The 27,785-nt window shown below is 39.2% G+C and overlaps 1 protein-coding gene and 1 non-coding gene across 2 annotated transcripts in view; one reads left to right on the top strand and one right to left on the bottom strand.

Annotated features, from left to right (window-relative positions):
* Positions 1-27,785, top strand: part of Stk39 (serine/threonine kinase 39) — a 269,628-nt gene that overhangs the window by 2,448 nt on the left and 239,395 nt on the right. The window lies entirely within an intron of this gene.
* On the bottom strand, positions 2,437-2,508 carry Trnaa-agc (transfer RNA alanine (anticodon AGC)). The gene has a single exon. It is a non-coding gene; the product is annotated as a tRNA-Ala (tRNA).

The raw sequence follows: 27,785 nt of genomic DNA, 5'->3' as shown, positions 1-27,785 counted from the left end.
GCCCAGAGGGGAGAAGGAGTGCTAGGAGAGAATGCAAACAGGCTAATCCTCAGAAGAGGTCATAGTTGAGCTGGGACATGAAGTCTGAGTGAGTTTGTAAGGTGCTTAATTATTTCTATTGCTACTTTCCCTAACCAATTGTGAACTTGAGTCTTATTTATCCCTCTGTCCCTAACATGGAGAGGTTGGTTTAAAGGTTGATTGTTTTCTATAGGATCTGGCCAGAATTTACATATACTCAATTTTTATGCTTATTTTGCTAATTATTAGAGATAAAATGCAAGCTTTACCTTTTGAAGACAATATTTTGAGTTGTCCACTTTCGTGAGCTAATGGGTGAAATCTTAATGTTTAGAATTAATTGCAGGGCCTCTTCCTGCTTGTAGTAACAGCACTGTTAATTATGGTTGATCAAATTAACAAATTAACTGGGGAAAAGAAGAAATTTACCAGTGGAATTTAAGAATACCTACTTCTATTTTTGCACATCATATTGTGGGAAAATGCTTTTCTACATTTTAAATGTATCTTATGTTTTCCCAACTAAAAGAGATGGCCTGTGTCGAGGTCCTGTAACTGAAAAACCAAATTGCTGAAATGGGTTTTGGAAGGGCTTAATGTTTACAGGGAATTACAAACCCATTTCCATTTAGTCTGTAATACTAGTTGATTGAACTTGTGGTTTAATGCTTTTGTTTAAACATTACAAGCAAGAAGTTAGTAGCTCAAACACTGAACCAGTTTCTACATGAATGCTAAGTTGACAGCCTTTGCCTTTGCCCACCATAAGGCAGATGTCATATAATATGACTTCAGCAGTGTGAAAGGTGACCAGCAGGAGGCTAGAATATGCCTGAGCAGAAAGCCAAAGGGAGAGACATTGTCTTTAACTTTCCAGAGTGGCACAGGAGCACTCAGAACTTTTTCTTCCTTTCCTCCGGGTTAGAGAGAGGTTGGGGTTCCAGGATTTAGGAGAAAGTAGGATTACTAAAACTCAAACAGCAGTTTCCTTTTTCTTTTTTTTTTAAAACTTATTCCGTTTCAGAAAAATAAAACACAGAATTTTTCAAGTCTAAAAATAAAGTTTACTTTTTGTTGCATTGTTGTTGTTGTGACGTTAAAGAGCAGGGGAGAAATTGTAATGTTTTTAAGAATAATCTGGTTCAGAAGTTTATGTGTGACCTAGAAATGATATAAAAATCTGTTGGGGTAAGCTTTATACTCAGAGGGAGTTAAAAATGAAATTATGAAATTCCTCTGTCAGCTAATATCCTTGTATTAGTAGATTTCAAATATCCCTGTCTCCGGTACAAGTAACTGTTCTTTGCAGGCTTTCTAGTCAGTCAGTTTGTGTCTTTACTTTCATTTATCTTTGTTTTTCACCTCTCACCTCAACCCACCCCCCAAATTCCGTCTTAAGAAATGTAAGGGGCAGTTGGAGTTATGCCAGTTGAAAAATTAGTTGGTGTTATTAATAGTATCACCTTGATTCTTTAAATTAATCAAAGGTGAATTATTAAATGTCAACTTGGGCATCTGGGGGAGAATGGAACAATCTCAATAAAGTTTGAAGATCTCAGTCTTTGCCATATTCGTTTGTGTGTTTGAAGCAGGTAATCCCAGCAGTGCTTTTATCTTTCTTTATTTTCCCCTGAGAAACTCTAAACTGACTTCTGATTCAGAATGTTTGATTTTCTTAGTCTCTGTGTGGCCAGATGAGCCTTTCTTCATGTAATTTTTTGCACTTGATTTTTCAGCATTGCTTCACTTTTGTCCTGGGTGGTCATTTAGAATGATCTACAAGTAACAATTTGCCATCTTAGTCAACAAATAGAACTGACTGCTAGAATGGTAGCCCAGTTTGATAGAGTTCCTCTTTAGGTGCATTTCTCCAGGTCTTGAAGGAGCAACAGCTTATCCTAAAATGAGATTTGCAGACAGCCCAGGGATTCCATGATTTAGGGGTTAGAACTGGTCCTAGAGGCCATTTAAGGACAGTCGTGGTGCCTAGGGAAGCTGAAGCAATGAGTGTGTATTCTGGTCTCACAGACCTTTACACCAGGCTGCCTTGCTGCTTTGATTTTGATTAGTTTAGCTTTTTTTTTTTTTTTTAAGTATTTAAAGAGGGCTGCTGAAGACAGGCTTTGATTTTAATGATTTCATTTTAAAAAATGTATATAAAGAGAAAAATGCTTGTTTTAATTTATCTGCTGTGATTATATATAGATTCTATATGTATTTATGTACATATATGTGTATATACATTATATATACATAGATATTATACATATTTCAAAAGTTTTTACTATTTTTAACCTTTAAAAATATTTTTCTTTCCTGTGGTGTTGGGGATGGAACCTAGGGCCCTGAGAATGCTATGCAAGCATTCTACTACTGTGCTATACCTCACCCTGTTTTAATTTTTTTTTTTTCCTTTGGCAGTACTGGGGATTGAACCCAGGGCCTCACACATGCTAGGCAGGTGCTCTACCATTGAGCTACATCCCCAGGCCCTTATTTTAACCATTTTTTAAGTGTGCAATTCAGTGGCATTTATTATATTCTCAGTAGAAGTGCTCTTTAAATAAATATGCCTTTCAAACTTTAAGTTTGGGCTTCTGGCTCAAAGGAAGAAAATCTTGAGGTTAAAAAAAATACTATGGGAGAGGGACTGAAATTCTTGCTTTGTTGATTCATTTGTGACTGATAATATACATTTCCTCCTGACTCTTGTGGTTTATTGTACACTGCACTTTGGGATGGTGTTTGAAAATAAATTGCAGCAGTGTCAGCTCTGGAGTCTGATGGTCTGGTCTGTTTTATGTCCTGCCATAGCAGTCACTGGCATTTGTGACCTTGAACGAATTACTTAGATGTGTCTGCACTCAGTTTCTTCACTGGTAATATGAAGGTGATAAAAATAGAGTTGTGAGGATGAAGAGAATGTAAAGCACTTGTAATAGTGCTTGGCACAGGGCACACTCTCAATTAGTCTTAGCCATAACTAGCATAAACTCCATTTGCTAATCAGATTCAAGTTATCAGGACAGAACACAGTCCTGTCTTTGGCAAGACTTTGAAGTGGCTTGAAGAGTTTCTCTGCTTGGTTTCTGCCAGGGAAGGAAGCGGGAGGGAGAGGGAGAGATTGCCTTCATGTCTGGTGGATGCCTTGCAAGGGGAGCCAGAGGCCCAGGTGGGGCTGGCTTCTTGCATCTCTGTAGCCCCACACCACCCACACCACTGCTGCTGTGAGAAGAAAGCTAGAGAGAGACCTGTGGAGCTCCTGGCGATTTGGATAACTCAGGGGTTTGGGTGCCAAATGGCCCTCTGACAAGTGGTGAGAGCATCCTGCGGGAAGGTTGCTGGGGAGGAACAGCCCATTATGGGAGGGCTCTGAGAGCAACCTGCTAAGAGGGCACTTTTCTTCCACCTCTGAGTTTGCCCTGAAGGGTGCCATGCTGGCAGGAAATGCTGCTGACTAAAAGAAATATTTACTGTGCGTCCCTGTGAGGGAGAGGAAAGGGGCCTTCACTTTCAGATAAAGTCATCTTCTTTGTGCTCCTCTCTCCTTCCCTCAGCTTACAAATATTCTCAAGACTCTCTCTTTCATTTTTTTTCTTTTTTTGCAGTGTTGGGGGATTGAAGCCCCTCCTGCATGCTAGCGAGTGCTCTACCACTTGCTACACTCCCAGTGTACCACTGGGCTACATTCTCAGTCCTCTTTCTTATCTTTCTTAAAAGACAAAAGAGAACAGCAACAGAGACCATCACTCTGTTTGCTCCTCCCCGCCACTGGCTAGGCCCTTATCTTTTTCCTTCTGTTGACAGCTAAGCTGTTAGAAGGAACCTCCCATTCACTCCCAGCCCTCTGCAATCTGGCTTCTTTCTGTCTTCTCTGTGAAAAACCTAAGTTGCTCTCTCTACAAGCATAGCAATCCCTCTGTGGCCAGAGCCATGGGCATAGCGGTGCCTTTCAGTCTTCTTCCCTCAGCAGGACTGGGCACCATCTTTCATTTCTGCTGGAATGACAGCTGGGGCTTTAGTGTCATTTCTGGCTCTTGTACTTCCTTCTGCTTCCCCTGCCTGCCACAGCTCCCTGGGATCCATACCTCTAGGTCTGAAACTGAAGGGCTGACTTTGCATTGATATTTGGATAACTTTATAATGTCTTTGTTTAAATGCTGCACAGGGAACTCTATATTCACAATTAAATGAGGTCTCTCCACCCTTATCTCAGTCCTAATCCTGCTTCTTCTACGCGCTCTGCCTCTTCTTGAAAACTCTCAAGTGTGAAATATTATAGTCATCCTGTGCTTTTTCATCTTCACCAGTCTTACACATCTAGTTGATCAAAGTCCTAAATCTTCAGCATCCTTGACATCTTTGGTCTGCCTTTGACTGTCCCATGGGTTTAGTTCAAGCCTTTGTCAATTCTTATGTGGATTATTATAATTTTCTAATCTTCATTCTTTGTCCCCATTCTTGTTTCCAGCTCCAGTATGCATTGTTACAAAGTGATATCCCTATGCCAATTTTTTTTTAAATCATTGCTCACAGGCTTAAATTGCCTTAGTAGCCCTCCCATCATCCTCCAGATTCACTCTCTCCATGGCTTTTAAGGCCTCTTGGAAATTGTCTCTTGTCTCCCTTTTCATCCACATCTTGTCATTTTTATCCTTGGGATGGACCCTGTAGCCAGGGGGATCTTTGTGCAGCTGCTTCATGCTTCATGCTTCTGTATCTTCTGTGGGGCAAGTTTTTCCCTCCACTACCCTTCTTTTATCTGTGTAAGTTCTGTTTCTCCTTTTATATTTTACTCTATTGGAGTAAAAGATGAATGTTGAAACATATACCTAAGGCAGCCTGTAGTTTCAGTTGTTCAGGTGGCAGGTGAGAGGATCCCTTGAGTTCAGGAATTTAAGATCAGCCTGGGCAATATAGGGGACCTGATCTTATTTAAAAACAAAATTGGACATACACAATTGTTTATCTTAGTGCATGTTCATGCATTGAATACACTCATATAATTAGGTGTCTGATCTGGTTTCTCTCTCTCTCTCTCTCTCTCTCTTTTGTGATACTGGAAATTGAGGCCAATGTTGGTCTACCTCTGAGCTGCAACCCCAGTCTTTCTTCTTCTTTTTCTTTCTTTCTTTTTTTCTTTTTTGGTACTGGGGATTGAACCAGGGGCATATTACCACTGAGCTACATCCCCAGCCCTTTTATTTTTCTTTTGAGACAAGGTCTCACTAAGTTGCTTAGGCCCTGCTAATTTGTTGAGTCTGGCATTGAATTGGGATTCTCCTGTTTTAGCCTTCTGAGTCACTGGGATTATAGGTGTGCGTCACCATGCCCAGCCAACGCCAGTTATTTTTTAAAATTAATTAATTAATTAATTTTAATTAGGTATACATGACAGCAGAATGCATTTTCATTCATTGTACACAATTTCAGATCAACTTTTCTCTGACTGTACACAATGTAGAGTCATACCATATGTGCAGTCATACATGTACCTAGGGTAATGATGTCCATCTCATTCCACCATATTTCCTGCCCCCATTCCCCTTCCTTTCTCCTCCCTCCCCTTTGTCCAATCAAAGTTCTTCCATTTTTCCCATGCTCACCCCCCTATTATGATTCAGCATCCACTTATCAGAGAACATTCGGCCTTTGGTTTTTTGGGATTGGCTTACTTTGCTTAGCATGATATTCTCTAACTCCACCCATTTTCCTGAAAATGCCATAATTTTATTATCTTTTAATGCTGAGTAATATTCCATTGTGTATATATACCACAGTTTCTTTATCCATTCATCTATTGAAGGACATCTTCCACAGTTTAGTTATTGTGAATTGTGCTTCTATGAACATTGATGTGGCTGTGTCACTGTAGTATGCTGTTTTTAAGTCCTTTGAGTATAGACCAAGGAGTGGGATAGCTGGGGTCAAATGGTGGTTCCATTCCAAGTTTTTTACGGAATCTCCATTCTACTTTCCAGATTGGTTGCACCATTTTGCAGTCCCACCAGCAATGTTTGAGTGTACTTTTTCCCCCACATCCTTGCCAACACTTATTGTTTTTTGTATTCTTGATAACTGCCATTCTGACTGTGTGAGATTAAATCTTAGAGTAGGTCTGATTTGCATTTCTGTAATTACTAGAGACATGGAACATTTTTTCATATATTTGTTGATCGACTATATATCTTCTTCTGAGAAGTGTCTGTTCAGCTCGTTAGCAACCCCAGTCATTTTTTGATACCATGTCTGGCTGTGTTGCCGAGGCTGGCTTCAAACTTGGGACCTTCCTGCCCAGCCTCCCAAGTAGCTGGGGTAAGCACCAGCATGCCTGGCTGGGTTCTTTTTTTAAAGACCCTGAATAAATGATTTCCCTGCACAGAAACAATCTCTGGAACCCTCCCTTCATACTTCTCTGGCCCTGTTGGGTCCTTTCATCCCTAGCAGTCCTCACACTTAGGCCAATTGTTTCCTTTGTTCCCAGCCTGGCACTAGGCTATTAATGTTTCCTTGAGGACAGAATCTCATTTCTATGCGCCATGCCTCACATGACATTTTGTGGTAAATGTTTTCTGGATAAAGGCCTTAGTTCTGGGGACACATATTTCCTTCACTTCTGGTGGAAGAGAAACTGCTGATTGTCTGATGTCTCAAAAGTTTACCTTCCTGGATCCTGAGGATTTGATCTTGTCTGTGGTTCATGGTGGCACTTACTCTGTTGAGTTTGGGCCAATCAGCCTAAAGTCCTCTGTAGAAATGAGCTCGTGAATCCTGGAAGATCAAGAGTAAGCACTCTGAGTGCTTTCACCTGTTGGTGTTATGGAGCACAGAGAGGCCTGGCTCTCCAGAGATCAGGGGACTGAGAGGTGGCCTCTACAGAGTATAGGACCAAGGCCTGCCTGTCAAAGTTCAGGAGTCCTTTTACTTAGTCATTCTAGGGCCACGCAGGGAAGTCCAGCACTGCCCCCTCAAAAGCCCTAGAGCTTTCCTTTCTTGAATGTACCCAGGATCTCTGTCCTGTTATGTGTTTATATATAACCTTCATTTTTAAGCTCTGTAGGGCCTCTTGCTGTGTCGAAATCAGGATTGTTGGAGAGGATCAGGATCACAGGAGAAACACAGGAGCAGAATTGCAGACCAAGTGGCTTTCAGAGGTTGTTATAATGGCCAGGGTTGTATTTTTATAAATTATAAGGGACCAAGAGTGATAGGATGGGAGTGGTACATACCAAGACCATAGAGCTAGCTTTTATTTTTAAGTTGGAACCATTCTAATGGATGCTGTAACTCCTCTTCAGTGTATTTTTTTTGGTAAAGATTATTATTTTTTTCTTATTTAGATAGAATTCTAATGTCATCATGTGAGGCTTTACATTTCCTTCCAGGACAGTTTTGTTTAAACTACTTCAAAACAAGTCCAAGATGATTGAAATGATTCAGAGGGTGTGTGTGTGTGTGTGTGTGTGTGTGTGTGTGTGTGTGTGTTTCAAATGTGCCATTCATTGATTCAGTTTTTTCTTCTAGAAAAGGATTTAGTATTAATTAAAAAGGCACTTTAGACTTGGCTTAACAGGAAAGCAGAAGAGAAATGGTAGTGTTTTGGAGAATGGTTTGGCAGTGCTTTATTTCTAGAATTGATTTAGATACACACTTTGGAATCCAATGTGAGTAAATGCTGAAGTATTTTAAGTTTCTTCTTATTTGCCAGTTATTTGAGAATGAATTCTGGCTTGGCTTTAAGAAATGTCTTAAATGTTGAGGAAGTAGATGAATTGACCTTTTAAACTGATTGTATATTTTGATACATAGGAAAACATCATTTTAAGATGGAATTGTTGGAAATCTTGACATTCATTTTATCTTCAATTTTATTTCAAATTGCTTCCATTAAGTGACGTTTATGCTAAACTATCATATGGTTCTTCCCTTAGGTAAAATTATACATTTTGGTGACATTTATAGGGTTTTAGTTTTCCATTCTTTATTCATTGTTGGAACTCTGCCAGAAAAAACTAGATGGAAAGTGGAGATGGATGACTTTCTGCCGTGTAAATGATAGATCTTCATCTGGAGAGTATTTTGGAAACCAGTGAACTGTGACATTTGAGACTTGTCATAATCACTCTATTGATGGTTGAGGTCTTAGAAGAATTCATGATCTTGTTCTGAACTGGAAACATCAGTTGGTATCAGGGTTGTAATAAGGAGCACTCCAGTTGCTTTCTTCCCTGCCCTATTTAGTTTGGTGATCAGAGAAGGATTACGTTTTCTGGGTTGGTTCTTTTTTGGGTTATATTGCTTAGATTTTAATTTAAATCAACCAGTCTCCTCTCTTCCTTTCTTTCTCTACCTTCCTTTTCCTCCATTTTCCCCGGCAATGCTTCTCTCCAACATTGCTTAAGGAGTGACTCAGAAAGCAGAGGAAGAGGAGCATCAGAAGAGGGTTCTAGGGGAAGGAGTGGAAGGTCAGTGCTGGCTTTTGTAAGTGAATTCCCAAGTGAGAGATGGCATAAGCATGAAGAGGGGATAAGGACATCCAGTTTTGGAAGAAAGTGAAAAGAAAATCTATTGTAGCACCTTTGTTTTATAACTGAAAACTCTCAAGGTCAGAGTTGAAGTACCTTGTCTGTGATCCCAAAGTCCTTAGACTCCCAGGCTCATGATTTCCGCCTAGTTCAGTATTTTCTTCTGTGTACATCACATTGATTCCCTGTTTGTGGGAAGGAAGGGAACATAGAATTGAGAATTTATTAATTATATGCTTTGGGTATATAGTTCAGTGATGAAGAGTGTGTGCTTAACATTTTCAAGGCCTTGGATTCAATTTCCAGCATCACCACCCCCAATAATTTATTAACTATCATTTCATTTTATTTTTTATTTTTTTTGTGGTACTGGCAATCAACCTCAGGGCCTTGTGTAAGTTAGACAAGCACTCTACTGAAGTAGTGAACAACTCCCCCTGCCCAGAACTACCATTTTAATAGAGTAAATATACATCTGAGTATATATTTACCATATAGTAAAAATCTGATTTCTTTAGAGGTGTTAAAATGATTTTCATATATCTTTGTTCATCATTGTGATAGTTTAACATGTAAACCAAACTGTATATAAATACATAATACCTTTCTTTTAACCATTATCCTTTGCCTGCTGTATTACAATAGTCTGAAGTATTTGGTTGTAATTTGTCAGTGACGTGGACATGGGTGCATGGTGTGCACTCCTGTGTGTGTGTGTGTGTGTGTGTGTGTGTGTATGTGTTGCAAAGTAAGGCTGAGGAACAAGAAGGTGAGGAAAGGTGTTTGAGATAGATAGGCTGCTTGGAACAAAGTTTTTGCACAGGGTCAGGTTTTTGCACTTCTTCCAGGCTAGGAGTGGCTAGCAAAGAACTGTCCAGTGTGGAAGTTAAAACATGTTAAAATGTAAATTATGTTTAAATTGAAATTAAGTGAAATTAAAGAAGTAAGAGAAGGTCCTGAAGTTGTGTTGCTAACATTTTGAGTGCCCAGTAGCCAATTGTGGCTGGCGACTGCCTTGTGGGGTAGTGCAGGTGCAGGCTATCTCTCCATTGTTGCAGAAAGTTTCGAGTGACAGAGCTGGGTGGCATTTCTCAGATACCTTCAGAGACTGGCTGGATAATGTTACAATGGCTGTGAGTGGTGCTAGACTACCTCCCAAACATGCTCAGGCATTGCCACTACTGTAGGTAGGCATCCCAACCCTGATTTGTATAAAAGTCTTTGCTTTCATGTGCTCGGTTGGGAGACTAATCTTCATATTTCCAGGTGAAGAGTTCTTCTTTTTTTGTGTGGTAATAGACACCCCTTTTGACTTAGGGAGTCAGCTTTAAGGCATGAGTTATTATGTTACCCACTGAACTCATTCTGACAGTGTTCTTGTGATTTCTATAAACATAGAGATTCCTCCCAAATAAAATGAAGTATTTTCAGAAGCATCAAAATGTTACATTTCTTAACAAACAAACAAACAAACAAAAAAAACCTTAAAACTCTTGGGGTTGGATGGTAGCAGTCAGAATCTTTTTTTTTATGTTATGAAGAAAGAAATGCCTGAAAAGTTTTTTTTTTAAATTTTTTTTTGAAATTGCAAGGAAGGTCTGAAATTCATCCTACTTAGGAAAATAACACCTATGGTAATTTTAGTCACTTAAAAGGTGAGTTTTCCTGGTCCAGTGGTGCTCACCTGTAATTCCAGCTACTGGCAGGCTGAAGCAGGAAGATTGCAAGTTCTAGGGAGACCCTGTCTCTAAAACAGGGTATGGGGCTGAGGTGTAGCTTGGTAGTAGAGGGCTTGCCCAGTATGTGGAATCGGGGCCCTGGGTTTGATCCCCAGCACCACCAGCACCAGCACCAGTACCAGCACCAGCACAACAGCAAAGAAAAGTTTCTTCTCCCTTGACCTGAAAGATTTTGGTATTTGAGTGATCAAAGGACTAATGGTTTAGTATAAGTTATACATCATAAATCAAATAAAATATCCAATGTGTAAGTCAGTACTTTAATAAAAATTCACACAGAATTACTACTGTTTGGGTTAGATACTTGCCTTAGTGGCAGAAGGAATTAACGACTAAGAGGTGGAAAAAAAATCTGGATAGGGAGAATAACTGGTTTAATTTTGGACAGTTGAGGAACAGTCTGTACTTTCTCACGTTTAGTGTCCCTTGAGTGACTGGGGCTGTAACAGAGAATGTTTCACTCTGAAATCCTTTTAAAATTTTTTTTCTTAGAGATGCCCTTTTAAAGCTTCTGGAGTCCCAAACCCAGGGCCTGATCTTAAACAAGAGTTGTTTTGAAACATTTCTAATACGGCAACTTTTCCTGGGTAGTTTGGTGGCTGAAAGGGGGAGAGGAAGTGTTTTTGTATAGCTCTGAATTGTGATCATTAGAATAAACTTAGACTAGTAATATTTTTGGCACAAGTCAAGACAGAATAGATTGTTTACCTTTACTAAAATAAATACTCATGGTTGTTTAAAAGTGACAATGCTGGGGTGGGTGTGTAGTTTAGTGGTACAGTGCTTGCCTGCCTAGCATATGTGAGCCCTGGGTTCAGTCCCTAGCACTGAAAAGAAAATGTCATTGTGGCTGTCTTGGCCCAAAACTGATGAGCTTCTCAGTTCCTCTATAGCCATCTTCCTGATGGTTTCCACAGAAGCAGCAGGACTTTCTGAAGGCTCTGATTTCATGTCCCCTTTTTCAGGCCCACTAGAAACAGATAACTCTGTGTGCTTAACAAGTCTTCAATGAGCAGGGGGATATTAAAGTTTCAGCTACTTAGTAGGTAAAAGTTATAATCAGGCATATTTTTCTTTTTTGCTTGTGCATATACATTATGGTCCATTTCACTCCTTGTAATAAAAATAATATTACCAGGTATAGAGGCACATGCCTTTAATACCAGCTGCTTGGCAGGCTGAGGCAGAAGGATCATGAATTGGAGGCAGCCTCAGCAATTTTATAGTAAGACATTGTCTCAAAAAAATGAAAGGGATGGGGATCAAGCTCAGTGGTAGAGGGTCCTTGGGTTCAATCTCCAGTACCTCTACAAAAAAAAAAAAAAAAGAAATAAAGAAAAAAATATGCTACCTATACCTCTGAGGTTATAAAAAAAACTCCAAGCTTATTTATTTTAAGCTTCCCAAATATTATAGAAGAAATAAAAGATGATCATTGCAGAAAATTTGGGTATAGATGATTAAAAGGTGGGTAAGTTACCAGTAACCTTATTACCTAAGACTAGATAGGTACTGTTTGAATTTTGGTGTCAGGAGTACAAGTTTAAATGAAATGGGACTTTGGGGGAAAAATGTAAATTGGTATTTTGGGAAATTGCTAGGTTTTTGCATTTTCTTTCACAGTTAATTTGTTCAGAGCAAGAAGGATAAGCAGAAAGATAAGCTTGCTAGTTCTAGATTAATATTTGTTTGTCAAAATAATTCGTTTGTTTGATTCGTGTGTGTGTGTGTGTGTGTGTGAGATTTTTGGGATCAAACCCAAGCGCCTCATACATGCTCAGCAAGCACTCTATGGCAGAACTACATCCCAACCCAATTCCTTTCTTGAGAATTTGGTACACATATTGAAAAAAGTGTGTAAGTGAATTTTTTCTTATACTTATGTTTTCAGAATCACAGAATACATCCAACAAAATCTATATTGTAGTTTAATATTTCTGTAAAATTACCTGTCATACTTTGCCTTTTGTCCCTTGGGTACTGTTGGAACACCTTGTTCTGATATTTGGAACTTTCTCTACTAGAAAGTGGAATGACTTTACAGAAAGTTCTGGAATAGAAGCTGAGTGTAACTTTCTGGGCTGAAAGTATAGCTCAGTGGTAGAACACTTGCCTAGGGTCCTGGCTCCTAGGTCCTGGGTTTGATCCAAACAAAGGGTAGGTAACTTCCTTATTGTTTATGGGTGTGTTTAAACAGAATAATGACTTTCAGATTTCACACTGACCTTTCGATACCAAACCTAGAGCTGGTAGTGTGAGAATTTTCTAGATTGGTTAAATATGTGATGTCTTTTTATAGAACTAGCTATCTGATTTATGGACATGTGGAAGAAATGAATCTTTGGGAATTTAATTTGAAATGAATGTTGGAATTTTTGATCTTTTAAATTTCAGGGATTTTATAGTATTTAGAACAAAAGGATGAAATAGCTCTTGGCACGACTAACCTTTATTTTATTAAAAAAGGTTTTTAAGTTACAATAGTATAATACTTGAGTATCCAGTAGGTAAAAATAACAACCCTCAGTTTTCATTGCTCAGAGATATCCTCTGTGGTTCATTAGCTATGTACCTTTTCAGATGCTCTTCTGTGTATACATATATATTTTTTTCCAAAATGTACATTATGCGTGTAATGTGGCAGTTATACATATTGTTCTGCAATTTGTACATTTTACTTCTAAAATAAAAAAATGTTACTCATATATTTTATTTTCATATGTTTTCTGTATATATTTATAGTAAAATATACATTTTATATGTATTCACAGATATAATTCTAGGTCCATTCTCTTGGCCCAACCTTATTTTAAGATACTCTTGCCAGGCATGGTGGTGCATGCATAATCCCAGCTGCTTAGGGAGCCAAGATGGGAGAATTCCAAGTTTGAGGTCAGTCTGGGCAATCTGGTGAGACCCTGTCTCAAAATAATTTTTTTTTTTTTAAAGGCTGAGGATTTATGCCCAGTGGCAGATGCTTGCCTAGCATGTACAAGGTCTTGAGTTCAATCCCTAGCACCATAAAATGATGAATGTATCGTTTGATTACAAGGAATAGGGACTTCCTAAAATGAGGAAAGTATTAGGGCATTTGTTATAAAGATAGATGTAAAAATAGAGTGATAGGAATATCATCCATAACCCCAGGTTTTGCAGCATCACGAAAAAACTGAGCATCTATCCAGGTCTTTGGAAATTCCAGTAAAATTGACCTTTCATGGACCCTGGAGGTGAACAGGACAAACAGTAGGGATTTTTTTTTGTAATTCACCCTCTGGATCCTTTAGCTTTAGCACAGTGTCTAGTCAGTGTGCGTTTGCTTTTGCTCACATCTGTTTGCTTCTCTTCTGTTCTCTTCCCTATCCACTGCCTGTGCATCTCTTCTCTGTCATATAGTTTCTGCTGAGTCAGAATTTTGGCTCATTCAATGCCCCTATGGCCCATGTAGCTTCTCACTTTTTTTCTTTTAGCCACAGCCCTGCCTGCTAATTGCTGAATTCTCTTCATTATTTCCCAGTCTTAGTTCCAAAGACTAAGAGTCTGGTCTTTTCCAGAATCCCTTCATGGAACACCCAGCTGCCCTAAACTTAGAAATCCTTCTTGGATAAGGGCATAACATCAGAAGCTTCTGACTGGGAAAGGACCTCAGGTGTGACAGGCACCTTGAGTTAGTCATTTATGTAATAGTGAGGGAGGGGAAGAGAAGTGACCAAGTGTGTGTATCACCCCAATCAGGAAAACACAGTACTTATCTACTTTTTTTATTTAAAAATGCATATACAGTTTATTCTTTTAAGTCAGTAAATACTTCCCTTGGAAGCACCCTCCCCTTTTCCATGTGGACTATAAATTGGGAAAGCTCACGCCCAGTCTCAGTTGTAAACTGTCTTTAATTCTGAAATGCAGATTCCTGAATCATGAGGTGCTGTCTTACCTTTTCTGCTGGATTTCAAGTACACGAAATCGCTCATTATGTTTATGACATGAGATTCTGAGAAAATGTACCTAAGACTGGCGGCTGCTGAAGGAGCTCATTTCCCTCTGTCAATAGTTTTATCTCAGCAGTATCTTCTCCCTGGATATTGGGAAGAGAATCTGATCCTCCCATGTTTTATGATGTACTTGGCAGTCAGAGTTTCAGGGATGAAAGCCTGTTAGTGTCCCTCAGGAAGAGTTCTCTAAGGTGCTTTGTTCTCCTGAGGGTCACCATCAAGTACCCTTTGTTTTTTTTTTTTTTTTTTTTTTTTTGCCTGTTCTCCTTTCTGCTTTACTCCAAACAGTGGCTAGAGGGTGGAATGTTTCAGTGACCCTTGAGCCTCTCATACCTTGACTTTGGTGCCTGTGTCCCTTGAAATCTCAAGGGCAGTTTCCCCTGTTACTTCTTTAAATAAGGAACATGCTCATAAAATGCTGTTAGTCTGGTTTCAGATCACTTGAAATGTAATCTGATTTGAGAGGCAGCGTTTCAATTCCTGCTTACCAAGAGGTTGTTTTGATTATCATTTTGTAGGTCTTGGGTAAAAGGAAGGTGAAGAACATATTTGGGTGAGAGCACCAAATGGTCTGATGACATTTTAGAAAGTTTCTTCTGGTAGTCTTGAATTCTTTGTTTTAATCTGCTTAAAAATGCCTGTTTAGTACATAAGCAAAATTAAACATTATTTCATTAAAGACTGTACAATACTCTTTCTTGTTTAGGAGAAAAATCTTTTTAAGTCCTTTTTGGTAAGGACATGTGCAATTTAAAGCCTTCATTTGATGGCCGGGTTCTTGCTGATTGGTATGTTAATCTCTATTTGATTGCTTTGGCTGGGAGTTGAAAAATCACCTAGTGCCTGGCTTAGGGTGTATTTGTAAATGTGCTTCTTTTAGTTCTCATTTTGTGAAAAAGTGAAATGAATTTTCCTACTATTATTTTATTATAGATTTGACTGTTTGATTACTGAATTTATATAAAAAGTTTTAACATTTTCTCCTTTGATTACATCCACCCCTTTCTTTATCGTTTTCTGCTTGATGGATCTGATCAGTGCATAGTGTATATGTGGATTCCTCCTTATAGATTCCTGTAGCATGACTGTGCTCTAGGAAAGTGAATTTTTAAAATTGGCTATTCCTGTTTTGGTTTAATTTTCACTACTGTTTTCTTTCTTCTCGCCTTGGAAGTGACCAAGTGTGTGTGAATATGATTTTATGTAGGATATATGACTATACTACTTTTTTGCAAAGTATATACAGGCCTACCCCAGTGGTATCACAACTGGCAAAAAACATATTTGTGTGTATGGGTGTATAAAATTGTATGTGACAAAGGAAAAATTATATGTAATAATAGTCATTTGACTCCTGGGAATTTTATTGTATCACTTGATTTATTGTAATCATTGAGAAAATGCCTGGTATCTTTTGTCTCCTCATTGACTTCTAAGAGCTATTCAAGCTGACAAGATGATTCTGATATAGACGCTTAATGGCCCTCCTACTGTTGGCCAAGGACAAGACCAACTACTTAACACACTTTGTGTCTGATCTTTAGGTCAGTCCTTCCAGGGTTGGTGTGAGTATCCTGATTTTATAAATTGGGAACTAGGACTCTGGCAGTCGTATGTCTATTGAAGGTCACATGGCTGAGTTTGAACCCTGTGGTGTCTGATTGTAAAGCTCCTGCCTTTTCCAGGGTTACTGTGCCTTCTCTGCTTTTGCTATCTGTGCTCCCTTTAGGATTCTCAAACTATCAGGACAAAGAGTGAATTTCTACAAGAAAGGTCCCTATTTTTAAGGCATCACTTGGCAGCTAGAGCTGAAACTCACAAGTCAGGCAGACGCTGGTTCCAACCCCAGTGGTATCACAACCGGCTTTGTGACTGTAAACCTGTTATTTGGCCTCATTGTGTTTCATCATCAAAATTGGGACTATCATACTGGTTTTGCAGGGTTGTTGTAAGAATTGAAGATCATGAAAATGAATGTATAGTAAGTAAAAATGATGATGATAATTATAATAGCAGTTAGCACTGAGGAGCTGTGTGTTTCAGCCTCTCAGCTAAAAGCTTTTCATAGGTAGCTCATTTAATCCTTACAATAATCCAATGGGCTGGTTTATCTATTGCTACTTTCCTGGTTTTACATAGAAAATCCTCAGAATATGTAGGCCCTTATAGTTTATATTTCTGACATCAGGGTACCCTTACATTGGTATGGTTAATTGAAAATTCGCTGACTAGAGAATTGACTGCTATTCAATAAATATTAGTTAAGTACCTACTATATGATATTTAAGGTTGATAAAGGTTCTCCTTCTAAGCTTTATATTTTAGTGGTAACTTTTCATATATTTATTCAATATTTTAACGGTTTTATTTTGAGGGATTAAAAAGGATTAATTTTATAGTAATTCAAACATTTAAACATTTCACAAATAGAAAAATCAGGGATATAATTATCTACATTCCAAACCAATTTTTTTTGTGTGTGTGTCCTTAAAATAATTACTGCTTGGAGATTGAAATGGAGAAAATAGGTTAAGTGCATTTATAAAAATGTCAAAATGAATTCCACTATTATGTATATCTATAATGCACTAATAAAAACAAAAAATAATAAGACCTAATGCTACTACATTGGTAGAGAGGGTTCTGAAGATGATGCAAGAAAACAAGGAATTTTTAAAAAAATGCTTTCTACTGTTCCTATCTTGTCCTTTCTTCTAGTTGACAAATAAGTTCCATAATGCAGTAATTGTAATGACCTGTCTTCTGCCTAGATCAATGATTGGTACATTGAGAGTTAGAAAAATTATTAGCACTGATGCTAAAATGTTGACCACTCTATAAAGAACACAGAATTCTGGCAGTGGGTATAAATTTCAGTATAGAAGAGATACATTCCCATGCCAAGTGAAAAAAGCCCAGGATTTTGGTCATGCAGTTCCCCAAACTGAAATCAGACTAGTCAAACAGCAGATTTTTAAAAATTTAAAAGGAAAAACAAAACAAAACAAAACAAAATATTCTACACTCTCAGTCTTCTCTATAAATACACCTGTAATCTTTTGGCAGGTAGTATATACACCGAGTGGGTTGGAAAACCTCTTCCTTACTTGTGTGTAAAAGTGGAACCATGCTTCTTAAATTGTGAGAAAAGGTGGGAGAGTGGGAATTCTAATCTGAGCAATCATGGGCTGGCAGCGTTTACACTCAAGGACAGTTTGATTATCCTCCACCTATTTTTTTTTACTCTTTGCTGAGCTCTGGTGTGTGCCAGGATTTGCTACATCTTAGTGATAGGAAGATTCCTTTTGGGAGCTCACCTGAGAAACTTGAAGAGTCTGCAGGAGAAAAACAAGGAAATCATTACATCCCAGTGAGTTAATGCTCTGGTGGAGGCATGCAGCTCTGGGAACTAATCACCCATCTCCAAAGTCCTTCTGTCGTTCACTGACAGTGTTTTATGTAGTACTCTATGATCCTAACGGAAAGGATTGAAAAACCAATTTGCGAAATTCCAGTGTGTTGCAAATCTTGTTCCAAGACCGAATTGAAATGAGAGACAAGACTCAAAGGGTTGGGCAAACTTGGCAATTCTGTTCATAAAAACAATCGTGAAGTTTGGTGCTGCCTCTACAAACGTAGTTCAGTGCTAACACTAACCAAATGTATATGTAAGTGTATGTGTGAGTGTGTGTGTGTGTGTGTGTGTGTGTGTGTGTGTGTTGATGTGCATGTATTAATTAATGCTTTTATCCTTTATGTATACTGTGGACTCTGAGACCATCCCTGTTTAAACTTTCAACGAGGAAGAGAAATAATGAAAAGAAACAATGGTTTTTCTAGTTGCTGTTGCCAGTAACTAAATTTACCATTGTTCCAAGAACTCCACAAGTGAACACAGGATGTGAATTTAATGCATTTGTGCTTTGAGCAGAGGTGTCCGGGTGGCAGTGGAATGTTTTACTTCATCCCCTGCTCACATGTTCACTTGCTTACCTGGACTGAAATCAAGAGCAGTTCATTATGACTTAACCAAGTAAATAATTTCAATGCAAAGGAAACAAACCCAGGAAGCAAAAGGAATTACATTATTTCTGACTGACTTCTACATCAGCATTTGAAGCCAAGAACTTTTACCTCTTACCACAAAAATATCATGGAAGGCGGTCTATTTATAGAGACCCTTGCAGAGAAGCCCAGGTTTAGTGGGAGGCACTGTTTTTGCAGCAGTGGGGTAGTGTGTATACCTTAATCTTCTCAGGCGTATACATGTACAATTGTTATCATTGATAATTTCAGTAAAAATTTTGTTGTTTTTGTTCTTTGAACTTAATCAAGCTTATCCTGGAAAACTGTTTGGAACTAGAACTTTCCCTAGAAATACTGACTTTCATGTTATGAACTAATTTTTTTTTACCCACTTGAAATGACTTGCTTTGATTTTGACATTGACTAACCCTATCATCTCCTGGAGTGAAAGGTGAGGTACATAGCAGTGTTGTTAGTCATATCCTCCAGGTCATCACTACTGTGTTAATGGTTGCTCTGCAAATGTTTTACATGCACATCTCTGCTTCATTTTGGTGGTGCTGGGGTTTGCATGCTAGGCCACTGAGCTACTTGTTTCCTCCTCCTCCCCAGGCGTATCTCATTTTGTTCTCACATCAAGCCAATGAGAAAACGAGCCCAAAGATACAAAAAAAAAAAAAAAAAAAAAAAAAATTGCTTTCTTTCCTAACCTAAGACCTTCTGGCCCCATTTTTTTTTTTTTTTTTTTTTTTAGTGTCAGTGGGGTCTTGCTGCGTTGCCCAGGCTGTTTTTGAACTGGGATCAAGTGATCTTCCTTAGCCTTCCAAGTAATTGGGACTGTAGACCTGCACCGCTATGTCAACCATATCCATTTACCATTACCATTATTGCTATCCTGCTTTAGCAGGAGATCTCTTACCAGGTGAACCAATACCATCTTCACCATAGTAGCTTCTCAGCAGAGAATTTCTCACTTTGTTTGGCATTAACTGCTTCTGCTAATTGAGATTTCTCTCAGCTTCACTGTTGCCTTCAGGCCCTCACCTTGATGGTAGAAGAGGAAATCACTTGTGTTTCTGCTTTCAACTAGTTGTCCGTCCCCAGCCCATGCTGGGGATTGAATCTAGGCCCTGGCATATATGTGTGAGGCAAGCCCTCAGCCTCTGTTTTTGCTATTTGAGTCTCTGGTTTGCTTCAGACTTTATCATTCAAGGTTTATTTTTGCATCTTAACTATGTAATGCTCCCTGGCACATAACAATAGGCTGTGGGGCATCTTCCCAGGGAAGAATCTGTCTTACCTTGTGTTGTTTCATTCCATTATTTTCTTACATTATAACTTCTATTAACAAAGAGCAGTGGTGTTCATCAGCAGTGTACCATCAGTGTACCCAAGGAGAGTACCTAAGAAAAGGAAGACTGTTGATCAAGTCCTTTTAAAGATTGATTTGAATAAATGGCCTCTTTAGTTCCTAAATCCAGATGATTAGACACCACACAGGTTGCTAGGAAGATAATTGAGAGAGGTTGTTTTTGCATTAAGAGGAGTGTTTGCCTGCTTCATACCACTTGGGGGGAATATATCAGGGTTAGTTATGTTTTCTTCTTTATCTAAGGCCATCTTTCTGTCTGGCCTGAGTCTAGAGAGTAGAAGCACTGAGGGGACTTAAAAACACCACTTGCAATTTAGCAGGCAAGTAAAAGAGGCCACAGGAAAAAGTTTCCCCTTCTGGAGGAAGGAGACAGAGCTGGAGACCTCTGGAAGTCTCCCAACAGTATGACTGTACTCTGCAGTGGGTGTTGGCCAATAAATTGAGTAGTATGTGTAGAGATGCTTGATAATGGAGTTACTTCCTGGTTAATCCAATGTAGGTTGAAACTATCATAAGTCAAAAATGCATTTAGTACACTTAACCTACAGAACATCATCGTTTAGCATCAGTGCATTTGTGAGTATCAGTTGCTCACCCTCCTGATCATGTGGTTCACTGTGAGCTGCTGCCCAGCATTGCAAGAAGGTACTCATATTACTAGCCTAAGAAAAGATCAAAATTCGAAGTACAGTTTCTGCTGTATGCATATTGCCTTTGCACCATCATGAAGTCAAAAAATCATTGAGTTGAACCATCTTTATTCAGGAACTGTCTTGTATAGAAAGTGAACACACCTAGAATACCTGAAATACTTTTTTTTTTTTAACTTACTGGACATAAATAGACATTAGGGCCACTAAGGTGCTCTAGGTACCACATAGGCTGATGAGAGAATTGAGTTCTGTTTTTTCAGTTACTGGATTCGGGGGAACAGGGTTCTACACAGATTGGTGTTGCTTCCCTGGGTATCTGGGGTTGCTGCCCATCTCTGAGACTAATTAAACTCTTTTCTCCCAAACAAACAGCACTCAGTGGAAAATAAACAAGAAAGCACAAAAGCATCCCTCATTTCTTACTGCTCTGATTTCATTTCAAAAATCTTTGGAATCTCAATTTTTCAGGGGTGGTTATTGATATTTCTTGCCCTGATGAATCTTGGCTTGAGGATTTATTTATTTTTTCATGCATCTAATTTAAGCCCTGCCACAGTCTGGCCCTAGTCTGTTTCTCAAACAATCTTTCATTATTCCTCATCAAGAGGAATTTTCTTTCCTAAAAATAAATGTAAAATCCCACCTTCTTTCTGTCTTTTTTTTTTTTTTCCATACCAGGAATTGAACTCAGGGGCACTTGACTACTGAGTCACATCCCCAGCCCTATTTTGTATTTTATTTAGAGAGGGTGTCACCGAGTTGCTTAGCACCTCATCATTGCTGAGTCTGGCTTTGAATTTATGATCCTCCTGCCTCAGCCTCCCAAGCTGCTGGGATTATAGGCATGTGCCCCTTGCACCCAGCCCACCTTCTTTCTTGTGTTGCTCCTCTGTCTACCTTCTGGAATGCTATTATCTCCTTTTTTTTTTTTCTCCCCCTCATAATATTATGAGTTTTTCTAGATTTAACCCAGATGTCCATCCCAATGCTGATGATGGTTTTCAGTGCTGGAGATTAAACCCAGGGCCTGGAACATGATAAGCAAGCATTCTACCCTTAAGCTACACCTCCATCCCCCAAATTCATGACGGGTAGGATTCTTAAAGAAAGTCACATAAAGTTATGTATTGCAGCTTTTGGGGCATAAAGCTTATTTTCTCTGGTAACTTCTAATATCCTGGAGAGTAGGAAGCATGTCTCTATTGAGTTTTAAATCCCAAGTCAAGTTTAACTGATTTAGGCCACTTGGTGGGAGCTGGTCATTATTGGTTGAATGGCTGCATGAATTTACATTTGTCTTTTTGATTCTTTAATGGTCTTTTCTGTGTCCCTTCTCTGATTCTAGACTGGAATTTACTTTTATTTCTTTTACTTTGGGGGATGTGTAGGGAGTGTACTCTGGGCTTTTCCTTTGCTCTCTGTGTTTGGAATTATCTCTCAAAGACAGTGTTGATTTTGTCTCTGAGCCTTTCCAGTCACGTGCAGGAGTTTCTGTACAGATAATAGTCATGTTCTTTAGGGGACTTGACCCTTGCTCTGGCGATCCCCGCCTTGCTTGATCATTTGTCTTGGAGGAGTTGGGAAGCAGAGGACATGAGCCCTTCTATCCTGTGTTGTCACCCTGGTCCATGTGATAACTCTGTATCCCACAGCCACTCTTTGATGGTAGATTGGGGCTACCAGCTTCCTCAGGAAAGACAGGTAAATACCGTGAGAGTGCCCCTCCCCAGGACATTCTTTTGGGAATTTTCCCAATCTTTATGGTTCTATTCAATTACTTGTCAAATTAATTTGGACCTTCATGGCACACTGCTTGTCCCTATCTATAACAAACAAAACCCTCTGCTGTCCTATTGGCTTTCAGCAGACAACAGCAGCAGTGCTGATGATTCGGAAGAGAGACTTTACTGGGCAGAACACAGGACCCATCCTCTTATGATGTATGTGGTCATGTGCTATTTAAAGCTCTTCTCCTTCAGGATTCCCTTAGGCAGATTCATGCCAGTAATTTCCGTGTATTGCCTTATTTGTTTTTTTTTTTGGGGGGGGGTGGTATCAGGGATTGAACTTAAGGGCACTTGATCATTGAGCCACATCCCCAGCCCTATTTTGTATTTTCTTTAGAGATAGGGTCTCACTGAGTTGCATAGTGTCTCGCCATTGCTGAGGCTGACTTTGAACTTGTGGTCCTCCTGCCTCAGCCTCCTCAGCCACTGGGATTTCAGGCATGACTTATTTGTTTTGGGGATGTGGTCTTGATAATGTTATCCAGGCTGGTCTCAAACTCAGGGGCTCTCACCATCCTCATGCTTTAGTCTCCCAAGTGGGACTTTGGTGCACACTGCAATGCCAGGCTTTGTGTTGCATTTGTAATTGTGACAAGGTATTATTTGATTCCTAAATATCCTAGTATTTTCAATTTTCAAGACAGACTTTAATTGATTTATTGCTAGCAACCAATTTTGTCCAAATCGTGATGCTAACATGGAAGTGACCTTGAAATTAGTAAGTACTCACGTGGTGGTGGTGGTGGTGTGTGTGTGTGTGTGTGTGTGTGTGTGTGTGAGAGAGAGAGAGAGAGAGAGAGAGAGAGAGAGAGAGAGAGAGAGAAGGAAGAACACTAATGCACTAATGTTTCCAAGCAGGGCTGGCTTTGACTATTAAATACACACACACACACACACACACAAACACATGTGGGTGGGTGGGGAATGGGATGAGAGATAGGATAATCTGTGTTCCTTATGTCGTGTTTCTGAAGTAAGACTTAAAATTCTTTCCAGATATATATTTCTGCTGGTAGAAGTTACTATAAATACAAAGTTGGTCCAGGTGTTGTAGTATACCTGGAATTCCAGCTACTTGGGAGGCATAGGCAGGAGGATCTTAAATTTGAGGCCAGCCTGGTGAATTTTGTGAGACCCTGTTTCAAAATAAAAAAACAAAAAGGCCTGGGGATATAGCTTACTGGTAGAGAGCCCCTGGGTTCAATCCCCTGTACTGTAGTACTTCAATCAATCAATCAATCAATCAATCAGTAATTTGAAACAATGAATTTGCTGCTTTTGTGCATCCTGAGACTGGTCTTTCTCTGACTGTGAGGGTTTCTAACTCACTGAATCTCCTTCTCTGGTAATGAAGGTGCATAAGAAATCAAGCCAGGTGGACCGTAATGGCATGCATTCCCTGTGTGACAAAAGAAATCCAAATGCAATACTTCCCAGGCACCTGTTTGTAGAATGTTTTTCTTCAGTAACTTTAGAGTGGGATGCTTTTAAAGACCACAGCAAAGCGGTGCTGAAACACACAACCACCAACTTTGACTTTGTAAGTTTATTGAGATTTATCAGGTAATACTCCTGGAAGTGGGAGGAGTGCCCTGTACCTGACAGGGCACACCCCCTGCTGTGAACCCAGAACTGGGGCAGGACTTATCTAACCAGCCCCACACCCCAGGTACTTAGGCTGACTTTTTAAAAAGCTTCCGTTCCAAGAGATATGTTAAATAAAACTTCCCTATATGCTGAAGGGGTAGGCATGCAGGTAGTCACTAAGCCCAGGGGCCCGGAACCAGGTGACCTAACTCCTCCTGGGGAAATCAAAGTCCTGTGCTGTTCTTGAGATCAACCAGCCTAAGAGGTGTGGTGGGATTAGCCTTGCCTTTAGAAGGTTGAAAGCACATGAATAATGTCTCCTTTTAAAGGTGGCTTATAACAATGTTTCTCATGTTTCTCTGCCTAAAGACTCGTATTTCCCTAAAGTTTACTCAAGCTGAGGATGGCGATTTGCCATTTCATTAGATGACTCACCTCACTGAAGAAAGACAGTTAGCCTTCTCCTAGACTGTCCAAACCTAGGATTTTCTTGCAGGAATCCAAGGAGCTCTGGAAACAGCCAAACCTTACTTTTGCTTTGGTTGCAGGCACACTTCTGTTCCTGTCAAAATAAATTAGGCTGGTTAAGTCATAAATTAGGAAAATATTTTGCAAGTTGTGCTATTTATTTAACAAGTAGGATAAATAGCTGGCCTTAAACAAGACAAAACAAAAATGAAAACAAAAACCCAAGCCAGCCCCAAGTTGGTTGCCTGAAGATCATTTTACTGTTTGCCCAGAGTATGCATCTTCCCTAGGAAGTGGCAGGACTTTCCCCTGTCACCATCTGAGTTCATCTACTCGTTACCTTCTGCAAGTTTTCCATCACCTTGACCTTTTCCCTCTCTGCCCCTCAAATTGGGTGGGCAGTTGGGCAAAGACCCAGGAGGGAAGTGCCAGGGAGCTGGTCCATATCAGAATTGTGCTTCCCATCTTTCCTCTTGCTACAAAGTTTCTTCTCCTCATTTTGTTAATTTTATCCACGCTGTGAATGATTCCCTTTGTCAAGCTTATTGGAATGCCCTGTGGGAGGGATGCTATGAAAAAAAAATTGATTGTATTGCATAACTGCCCAGTCCTTAGAGATGCCAGATTGCCCCAGGCACCCAGCAGAGCCTCTTCTCTTGCAGGTCCTGAGAGAGCAGAGGGAAGTGCAGTGGAGAGGCCTCTACCTAGGACCAAGGTCATGACCTTGACCCCATCTCTGATAAAAGGTTTATTTTAGGTTTCTAAGATGTAAGCCTTTCCTTAGCCCAGAAGGGATATTTCCCTGACATCCACCCCCCCCCCCCCCGCCCCTTGTGTGATTCTTTCCAACTGCTGTTTCTTCACAAATAAACATCAGTTTTGTTTCTCCTGTGTCACCTCGAGGCAACTGACGTTCATGACTAATTACTTAAAAGGGCATCCTCATAGTTTATTTTGATGAAAACAAAATCCCAGAGAGCTCTGTTAGGTGCACTGTATTTGAGCGGGTGACATGTTGATGTTTGAGGTTTGGAAAACAGACGCAGAAGAAGGGTTTTTAGTATGGTAGCTGGAGAAGCCAAGGAGTCCAAATCCGGCTTGGTGGACTTCAGACTGATGCTGTGTGAATCCTCTGAGATAATTCCAGGCCTTTAAACTAAATACCAGACAGGCAGGCCAGGTGGTCACTGGTCTTATGGAAAGGGCCATCTTGGAAGAAAGAATCTATATGAACTCTTATCCACCTAACATTTATTTTTCTCCCTGTAAAATCAAATTAAATCAACCTCAGTTTGGAAGCCATAAAAATTGTGTGTGTGTGTGAGAGGAAGAGATTGGATTCCTTTGGCCATTTGGTAGTGGCAGTCGTGTGTGGGAGGGATTTGGCTATGAAGGATACATAAAAAAAAAAAAATGAAACTGTAAACTTATGTCAGAATAGGGTTTTATTTTGATATAGGCTGTTACATACCATTTTTATTTTTTATTATGAAACCTTCATTTGGTATTATTATGAGAGTGGACAAGCGAAAAATATAGAGTAAAGCAAGTTGAAAACATGGGCTTTGGTTCATTTCCAGGGCTGCCACACAGGCCATTCACGGTGGTGTGTCGAGTGAATGAAGAGAACTCCAAGATGTTTAAGAGTGGGTAGAAACAGCAAATGGCCAAGTGAAAAATGGATTGGAATACCATCTTTCTCTCTCTTGTTTTCTAAAAGTCGGCAAAGCAACGCTGGGGGTTATAGGGTTTAAGCAGTCTTAATGTATGGCACACTGTTACCTGGGGTCTGTTAGGGCCCTTCTTAGAAATTCTATTGCATGAGTTTTTCTTTGTCTGTATTTTCCTTATTTATTCATTTTCCCTTTAGTCAGTTCTTTGTGTCTGTATATCCTTTAACTTGTATGTGTTCTTATAAAACATGTTATTGTTGTGCATGCATACTTTTCCTGAAGCAAAATTCACATAATTATTCCATTTAAATGGAACACTTGAACCCAGGCACGGTGGTACACACTTGTAATCCCAAAGACTTGGGAGGCTAAGGCAGGAATATCACAAATTTGAGGCCAGTCTTGGCAATTTAGTGAGACCCTGTCTCAAAACAGAACAGATACACACAAAATTAAAAGGGCTGGGATGTAGCTCTGTGGTAAAGCAACCCTAGGTTCAATCCCCAGTGCTGCCAAAACAAACACTTAAGTGGCTTTTAGTACATTCAAACATTGTGTAATTACCACCTCTATATAGTTCCAAAAATTTCCGTCACTCCCTATACACATTAAACTGTTACTCTCTGTTCTCTCCTCTCCCAGCCCCGGCAACTTGGAATTTGCTTTAATGTTCTCAGGACATATCTATTCTAGATATTTCAAATAAAAGGAATTGTGTAGTATGTCCCTTTTTTCTTTTTCTTGGTACTGACAATTGAGTCCAGGGGTACTTGAGCACTGAGCTATATATATCTTAAGCCCTTTTTCAAAAATTTCATTTTTTGATAGGGTCTTGCTAAGTTGTCCAAGCTACCCTTGAACTTGAGATCCCCCTGCCTCAGCTTCAGAGTAGTTGGGATGTGTACTGTGCCTTGGCTCAATATGTTACCATTTTGTGTGCATGTAGGTATTTTATTTTATTTTATTTATTTTTTATTTTTTTTTTGGATTTACCAATGATTTTATTGAGGTAACTTTTCCCAGTTTTATACATATATGCACTCACAGGTTGGGAATGTTGCTCAGTGTCAGAGCACTTGCCAAACATGCTCAAGGCCCTGAGTTGGATTTGCAGCATCATAAAACAAAGAAAACAAAAAACCCCACTTTTTAGTAGATTTGATGCTTTCTTTTTTTCTTTTCTTTTCCTTTTTTTTTTGCTTTTATTTATTTATCTTTGCATCTTTTACATTTATTTATCAGAATCCTGAGGGACAGGTATTATCATCATCCCTGTTTTATAGGTAAGGATGGAGGCACAGGGAAGCTGAGATGTCAGGGCTTCTGAGCAGCAGTATGTGAATGTGGGTGGGCTGACCCTGGAGTTCATGCTGCTTGGTCCCCTGTCCAGTGGCCTCTCTAGTTTCTGACATGTGCAGTTTCAGAGTTTACTTTTCCCCACATTGACAGAAAGTGGCCATGGAATATTCTGCTCTAGAAAATTCTTCTATCACATGTACCATAATTGAACTATTTCCCCATTGATGAATTTTTAGGATGTTTCTATTTTTTTTGTAGTTACGAGTCATACTGAAAGGAACATTAAGGACCAAGAAATTGCTAAAGTAATACACATTTATTGTAGAAATATGGCCAAGTCAAGAGAACAAGCTAAAACACACATATAAATTATTTTCTTAGAGGTAACCATTGTAGACAGTTTTTAACATAGTGTTCCAGTCTCTTTTATACATTTTTAAATAGGGGGTGGGAGTCCTTTATGAGAAAGAATGATATTGTAAATGAAGTTTTATAATAGAAAGCTTATAATATTCTATGAATATCTTTATATTCTACTTAATATAAGTGAATATTATTTTATTATTAATTACAGTGAATATTTACTAAAAGTGAATATTTAAGTTTTTAAAATGTGGTAGGGATGTTATTTATTTATTGATTG

Source organism: Urocitellus parryii, chromosome 1, assembly GCF_045843805.1.
Source record: "Urocitellus parryii isolate mUroPar1 chromosome 1, mUroPar1.hap1, whole genome shotgun sequence".
Taxonomy (NCBI): Eukaryota; Metazoa; Chordata; class Mammalia; order Rodentia; family Sciuridae; genus Urocitellus; species Urocitellus parryii.
This window is presented reverse-complemented; position numbering and strand designations above follow the sequence as displayed.